The 7,893-nt window shown below is 37.4% G+C and overlaps 1 pseudogene; it reads right to left on the reverse strand.

The window, feature by feature from the left end:
* Positions 1-1,290: 1,290 nt before the first annotated feature.
* Positions 1,291-4,904, reverse strand: LOC147895630 (uncharacterized; annotated as a pseudogene).
* Between the last annotated feature and the right edge of the window lie 2,989 nt (positions 4,905-7,893).

Consider the following 7,893-nt stretch of genomic DNA (forward strand, 5'->3'; position numbering starts at 1 on the left):
TATCTTTTTTTGGTTTCGACTTCAATCGCAGAACCACTTTTTGATTCTCAGTGAAACCAATTCAAGAAGTGTAAGAGTAAATCTTGCATATATATTACTCGGGTCTTTTTTAGGGGCTGAACACCCCTCTAATACAGTCATCTTTTCAATACAACTAGATCTTTTGTAGTAAATTTCCTTTGCATTTATCCATCCTTACATACTATGGTGGTCTCTTTTTGAAATAGAGAAGAGTAAAAGTTGGTTTTATACTAGTAATTGGGTATATAACTTTAGGAACTAACTATACATTTGGCTTTTCTATATAACTTCAATTTTATAGTAATAATTTGCCTTTGCATTTTATCCATCCTTGGATACCTCTTTTATATCTGCTTCACTCAGTTGGACTTTATAGTTTGAAAATGTTTCACTCAGCTTTATGATTACTTCACTGAGTTAGACTTTATAATTTGATGGACATTTTCCAATTATACAATATGATTCTATAGCTTGCAGCCTACAATAGCTCAAAGTCCTTTAGTTAGGTCGATATGGCTCACAATCCTTTAGTTCATGTCAATGTGTCCCTCAAACCATGAGTCAGGAAAGGATGGAGACAAGTGCCAGAATTGCTCTAAACTTTGTAAGGTATGATTTTATACATGCATTCATGTACCTCAGGTGAAGCTGAGTAAGTTGTTGTTTCTTTTGTTCTGGAACTTGACGGCCTAAACTAGATGCAAGTACATAAACACCTCAAGCTTGGTATGCAACAATTCATAAACTTGTTGATCCATCCTTGCATAGAAGAGCCCTTTCACTACGAAGGATTCTCAAGCAATGATGTTTCCCCAGGCACCTTTCATAGCTCGTGGTAATTTCCTTCTCTTTTGTGCACTTGATAATGTAAAAGTCAGCATTCTTTGCATTGTCCTTTTTTGCACTAACTACAAAATTATCTCCAACTAGTAAGGCATAGCTAAGTGTGTTTTAATGCCCCCAATATGTCACATCATCAATGTGACATCCATGTCAAAACCATTTTCAAGACTATCGTTTGTCAATGGTTCAATACTAATGTAATTCCAACTGAATACATGTGATTGGTGCATCTCCTCCAAAGTTGTTGCATACAAGCACTGTTAAAGCATGATATTTTCCTAGTTCTTAGAGCTATGTCATCACGATTTGAAAACCCCAAAATTGAATGCAGTAATTGTGACTGTGGTATAATTTTGTAGTCCCATTTTTCTCTCTGTTCACATCACTAGCTTTTATTTTCCAAAACACTCTAGTCACCTCATGAGCCTAAGAATTATATGAGCATTTAGCTCCGCAAGACAAGTTTTCCTTCAAAAATCTCACTACATCAGTAGCACTTTGCAAGTTTGCACCATCCAACTTTAGTTGCTCGTTAGTTAATGATGTTTTAACACCACCTCCTGCACCATCATGCTCACCCTTTCCATGACCGGGAGCCAAATAAGTTCCACATCATTTGCAATCTGGTCTGGTAGGTGTATTGAGCTATAAAGTAGAAAGGGCTTTTAGCTTTGAATTGGGAGGCTGCTCCATTAGACCATACCCAGTGTCATTTAAGAGGTACACTAAAACCCTTCAACCATTCATAATGAATCATGAAACAATGCTGTGCAAAAAGAGTGTCATGCCGCTTATCATCAAATATGTAGAAGTGATGGGTTTTGTGGATGTCACCTGCAATACAAATGTAGGAAATGTGAACAAAGATTGTAACTTGGCTGGAATACTAGTGCATGGACTGTATCTCATTTGCTCCTTGAAGCTATAGTTCTTAGCAAAATCTACACATTACACAACCACATCTTCGAGGAACCTGGTCAAACATTCTTTACATTACTTTGCTTGCCATCTGTACACAAAATTGTGTTTGATAAAATTCCCAAGGTGAGCATTGAACCGATCAATAAGTTCCTTGTAGACATGTCCTTGTGTGTTAGAGACTTCCTTTTCTTCTTCTTCCCATCAGTAGTAAATCATGCTTCTATATCTTCAAAAAACTTCATAGCTATAGGGTGTTTGTTAAATGGATTCTCAGTTGGACATAATGGAAACTTCCCACGTCCACAGTCAATGCATTCTCCCATGACACACTTCAAAACATGGAATGCCAAAGCTTTTGCACACAAAATAGACTCCCAAACTGATGTGACACCCTTGTAGGACTTATTCATAGATTTTCATCCTTTTGAATGGCCATCCATCATACAAATATCACAAGCACATTGACATGCACATCCATGCAATCCAAAAGTAGGACTCCTCATGTGATTTTTCAAGGCATCCTTTTAAAAGGACATCTGAACGTGCGCAATGCAACAACATGTGTAGCGATCCTTGAGCTTACGCACGAAATAAGACTTCAAGTTCTCGAATGCCCACACTGTCGAATCTTGATTGGGTCCATTTCCTTGAATAAGAGATAAATCTCCACCTGTAGTATCAATTAAATAGATAGATTACTTACATGATACCAATATAAATGAATATTTCATTCCCATTGGTAATATCGGTATACAACTACATTCTTAGTAAAATAATACCGATAGACTTGTGGAACCACCGCAACTTTTCTATGTAACCGGTCCTGCTTTAAGAAAGTGTTAACTCAATGGAATGAAAGAAAAATATTTTCATAATATCGGTACAATAATGGGAAGTAAAGTACGTTACCAACTTACTATGATGATAGCACATAACCTTACTATGAATCAGGTATTATAGTGCTACCATTGGTTTCAAGTAAAGTACATTTCCATGGCAGTCACAACCTTACTAGAATCGTTAGTATCTTGTGCTACCACTGTTTTTTTGCACCCGCATGCACATATCCTTACTTTTATACTCGTATTGTTGCACTACTAGTGCTACCTCGCTATAAAGCCGATTTCTTGTAAGGAAACTACTACAATTCCACATACAAGCAATATGTCACATTGCTTTCTACTACATACGTATCTTGCTAATGCAGTACTGGAAGAAAATCAATTTCCTCCATAAGATATCATAGCTAGTGTATAACTTGTCCATACTTCCACATGGTCATACGATGATACCAGTTTTCTAGTACTACTACTACAACATTGGTAAGTAACTATTTTCTTTTAATGAATGACTAAAAGAAATGTGATATGCAGCAAACTACAACTTGAGTGATCCACCACCATGACAATATAAGTATCAAAGTAATACAGTTGGGGTATAGCAGTAGCCCAAATAATGAAAGAATCTTGACCATTGTGAGCACCTGAGGCTAGTCAAGGAGGTGCATAGGGTGCTTGATCCAAGATTTTCTTTCGAGTCAATTTCAACCAACATCTTTTTTGTTGGGTGACACATGGGTATGAGCATCCCAAAAGGAGAAAACCACCTCCTTAACCTCATCACTAATTGACCCAACTAGATGAGGTTGTCATTCATATGTTGACAATGGCAATACACCATATTCTTCTTCTTCTTCCAAACAAGATTTAGCTCCTAAACCTCCATGAGAATCCTCAGATCTTTGTTGCAAAATCCAGTAAGGAATCCCCTCATCAAAGTATGTCAAACAATTTGATGAAATATACAAGCCCTTGTATCCATGTCTAGATTTGATGTACATCGATTAAAAAGATGAACAACTCCATTACATATTCTTTGTTGCTTCTCTTCATTGGCTCCTTTATGTGAATTCTCATTTTGTGATTTTTTCACCTTGACATCAGCATTATAACGTTGCTTCCGCTTTCTCTCTACAAGATAATACTTTATTATATTACTTCTAATCTTGGAGCAAACCTCAAATTCATGTGGGCAACCAAGCATAGAACATGAATAGATATCGTCATGTTCTTGTAGTGCAACTATACGTTGTCCTTGGTTTCTTCCTTCTAAAGTGCAGAAAGCTCCATGCCCTGTAATACAAACCAATGAAAGACAAAAAGGGACAAAGAGAGAGTCAGAGTGAGAAATGCTAAAGGTGGAGTGGATTAAACACAAAGAAAAACACATGGGATGAGAGAGAGAGAGATTGAGAGTGAATGACTAATTGACCGATGGTATTTGCTTACACAAAGTCACTGAGACAAGCTGAATGAGAGAGAAAGAGAGAGATCCCAAGAGCATAGGAGTGAGTGGGAGTTTGGTAAGAGAGCATGTGTAAGAGAGAGCACAAGAGCATAAGGGTGAGTGGAAGTCTACTGCGAGTGAGTGAGCGAGCGAGAGAGAGAGAGAGAGAGAGAGAAAGTTTAAAAAATAGAAACCTATTAACAACACAGCACACGATGCTCAAATAGAGGTGGATAAAAACTTTTTTTATATTATTATATGGATGCTCATAGCATATGAGTACAACTAGTATAAAAAGGTGTCAAATCCATCTAATAACCTAGGCTCCAAGGTCAGGGTCCATGTACCTTTCACCATCCATAGAAAACCAATTGTTAGAACAACTTTGGCATCATGTGGGAAGACAGTAATGCATGTGTTCCCCAACTTATTATCACTTATACCAAAGAGAATTAGAACTACAAGTAGATTCTAAATGTATACTAAAAAAGAACCAGATGTCATAAGTTTTCTAATATTTTTTGCATTTCTCTTTTCGATACAAAACTGGTCTAGTTCTATTCTCTTGTCTAATTGTTTTCATTTCCCTTCATGCATCCTCTAACTTTTGAGAGATAAAGGCCATTTTGGCAAGGTCTGTGATTGCAGACATCCTAGCAATCCTATGGAATTTGCTTGAGTTCAAGAATTTCCTACCAAATTTAATTCCACATGTGCTGAGCCAAATCCCTTACTCCTTCATTCATGTCCATTACTCTCCATACAATGGGCCAAGTGGGGTATTACATTACCTTGTCATATTCAAAGTGCAGATAAAGCCTTTTCCTTAACATAATAACCAGTGGCTTTATGCCATGCCTTCCTCCCATCCTTTTATGTAAGGGGACCAAGTCTTTGTGTGTGTGTGTGTGTGTGTGTGTGTGTGTGTGTGTGTGTGTGTGTGTGTGTGTGTGTGTGTGTGTGTGTGTGTGTGTGTGTGTGTGTGTTTTTAAGATTTAGATTAGAACCCCTTAAGAAGGTCCAAGAATATATGAACAACATTTCTACATCAAATGATTTACGAAGAAGGTATTACTAGAGATAAAAATATGGTTTAATCCTAAAAAGAGAATATTTCTAGGATTATAAAGAAATTTTCCATGACAGAACCTCTATACTATACTTCAATCAACGATGCTGATACCTGCCACCATCCAACAAGCTTAAGTTAGGAATCTAGCTTAAATCAAAAGGGAAGACAGGTGTCATAGCATAGCTAGAATTGTTATCAATGTCCAAAGAAAAGTAAAAGATAAATCCATGGAAAAAATTAAAATGGATTTGGAAAATTCCTCAATCCATGCACACACAAATTACCTCCATACAAGCACATAAATACATGCATGGCCAATTATAGAATGCCAAGCCAAAGTGAGTAATGAGGATGCCAATCACCAAGGTGAGCAACTTCAATGCCATCATTAAAGGGGAGGAAGTATTTCCATTTCCTGTGTTTTAAAGTGATTAAATTACTACCCGCATTTTTTTAAGGTAAAAAGGAAACTCTCTTTATTTTTAATTAATTAAGGGAAAAAGGAAAACTTTTTCTTTATTTTTCTAGCCATAAGTGGAATGGGTTTTCTTTCTTAAATTTTGTTTTTCTAATCAGCCCATGTATTGCCAAAAACATAATGAAAAATAATTAATAGGATCTTAGTTTGAAAAAACCCCAAGGGGCAAAAAGGTAATTACGGCACAAAGGTGTTGAAAAGGGAGCCCATAGACAAAGGTATATAGGTCTTAGGGTCCAATTAGAAGCTCCAAGGTTCCATATGTCTAATAAAAGGGGCCAAAGGAAGGGGGTCCTAGGGACCATAGGTCCACAAGTCTAATTAAAAGGTCCTATGCTCCAATAAAAAAGGACCTAAGGGCTTTTAGCCAATGTATCATGTCCCTCCCATGGCTCAAGGCCACTGGATCGTAGTGTAAGGGCTTGCCACATGGTAATGTGTTCAATGTGGCATCACTGTAGAGATGGACTAGAAGGGGACTAGACTACTAGTCCATTAAATGCATCATATTTGTGTGTTTTGAGACATGCCCTTGAATGGCACGAGTCGCACGACCTTGTAAGTTGCGAGCATGGGCTCAACATAATTCTTTGTGCCAATGATGGCACCATGAAGACCAATGCCACCTAGAATGTCATGATTGCATTGATAGAGTCGATGAGCCCAATCTTTGTGGGCATTTAATGTCATGGACACTTCACAGCTTTAGGCTCCACGGATTCTGTGCCAAACTAGGTCCACGTGCACGACCTCGACAGTGGTGCCTCCATGGCAGTTGGCTGCTACGACTGTCACTTGCCCCTAGACTTGCAGCACAGTACTCTAGATTGCCATCTTTCACGATTTTCGGCACCATTGATGCGTTGTCTAGCTTCCATGCTATGTTTTAGCAGTGCCTTTAATGGCTCGACTACCTATTCACATTGCACCATTAGCCATGTGGCACAGAGCCATGCCTACACATAAAGGTAGATTTAAAGGTATATTACTGCTCATACCTTTAAAGAGAATGTATCGAGCACTCCAAGTTAGAGGTCACGCAATCCACGAGGTAAGTTGATAGTCAATCCACTTCTCCTCCACGCTGTGAAATATTAGGGAGACTAGGTGGTATTTATAGAGGTTTTGACCCTATAAATGAAGGGTCACCCACAAAATGAAGGGCCATTGCCTTTTCAAATTCCTTATGCCCAAAAATTAAGGGTCGCTTGTTAATTTCAAATATCCCACTACTCTCGTGCATACATTTTTATTATTTAATCAATAAGCAAAGGTCAATTATATGTTATTGACCAAATAGCAACCCTTAGTGGTCATGTGCTATATGCCATGAATTTTATGAGGTTACTTTAATGCTTTTGGCCCCATTTTTTGCCCAACCTTATGACTAATTAAATGCCATGTACAAAAACATATTTTTTGGAATTGGCTATAAAGGGAATCATTCTTTAACCAAATCAAGCAACGAGCTTTACGACTCGTTAACTGCTATGCAAAAGGATGGTGTATAAGGAACATCAATTCTAGAATCTGATGGTCAAGAAATGATGATGTGTGTGTGTGTGTGTGTGTGTGTGTGTGTGTGTGTGTGTTACCCACCCTTATCCCATGGTGGGCACAACACCATAATTGGAGTGATGGTAGACACCCTAATATGGGAAGTGCCTACCATTCTCCACAACCATATAAAGTTCTTCATATAGAATCATACCTTCAAGGAGTTCAACCAATTTTGGTACTTTCAGTAGCGTGCCAGAAAACTCCAAGGACTTTAGGAAATGTCATATGAGGTGTAATATTTTTTGCTTTTTGAAACCATTGTTGGTCATAAAACTGACCATTTCTAAAATAGCCTTAATAGCTTTGGCATTATTGTTGCATAAGTAGGGAATAGGAAAGATTTGGGAAAGGATCATTTTGTAGGCTTGGCCAAATAGGTCTATTAGATTGAAAGTGGATAAATCTGGATATAGGAAAAGGAAGTGCTTTTGTTTTATCAAACTTATCCACTGTAAAGCTACCATCTCCCATAATTTCAATAGAGAGATTCATAAAATTTGTGGATAGAGGTATTACTTTATCTAACACACAAATGGATTTGTGAATGGTTTCCTTAATTTTAATGATAGGTAGTGGATAAATCCAAAAAGGATTTTTTGGATCTTTGATAGCATTTGGATGAAGAAAATCCTTTATACAATTATTGTTAATACATAGAGTATCATCAATGTATCTAAACATATGTTTAAAGAGTGGTAACAAGTCGATTCTG

The sequence above is a fragment of the Dipteris shenzhenensis genome, chromosome 13, assembly GCF_047967505.1.
Source record: "Dipteris shenzhenensis isolate YYH24624 ecotype China chromosome 13, Dip_SZ_1.0, whole genome shotgun sequence".
NCBI classification, from domain to species: Eukaryota; Viridiplantae; Streptophyta; class Polypodiopsida; order Gleicheniales; family Dipteridaceae; genus Dipteris; species Dipteris shenzhenensis.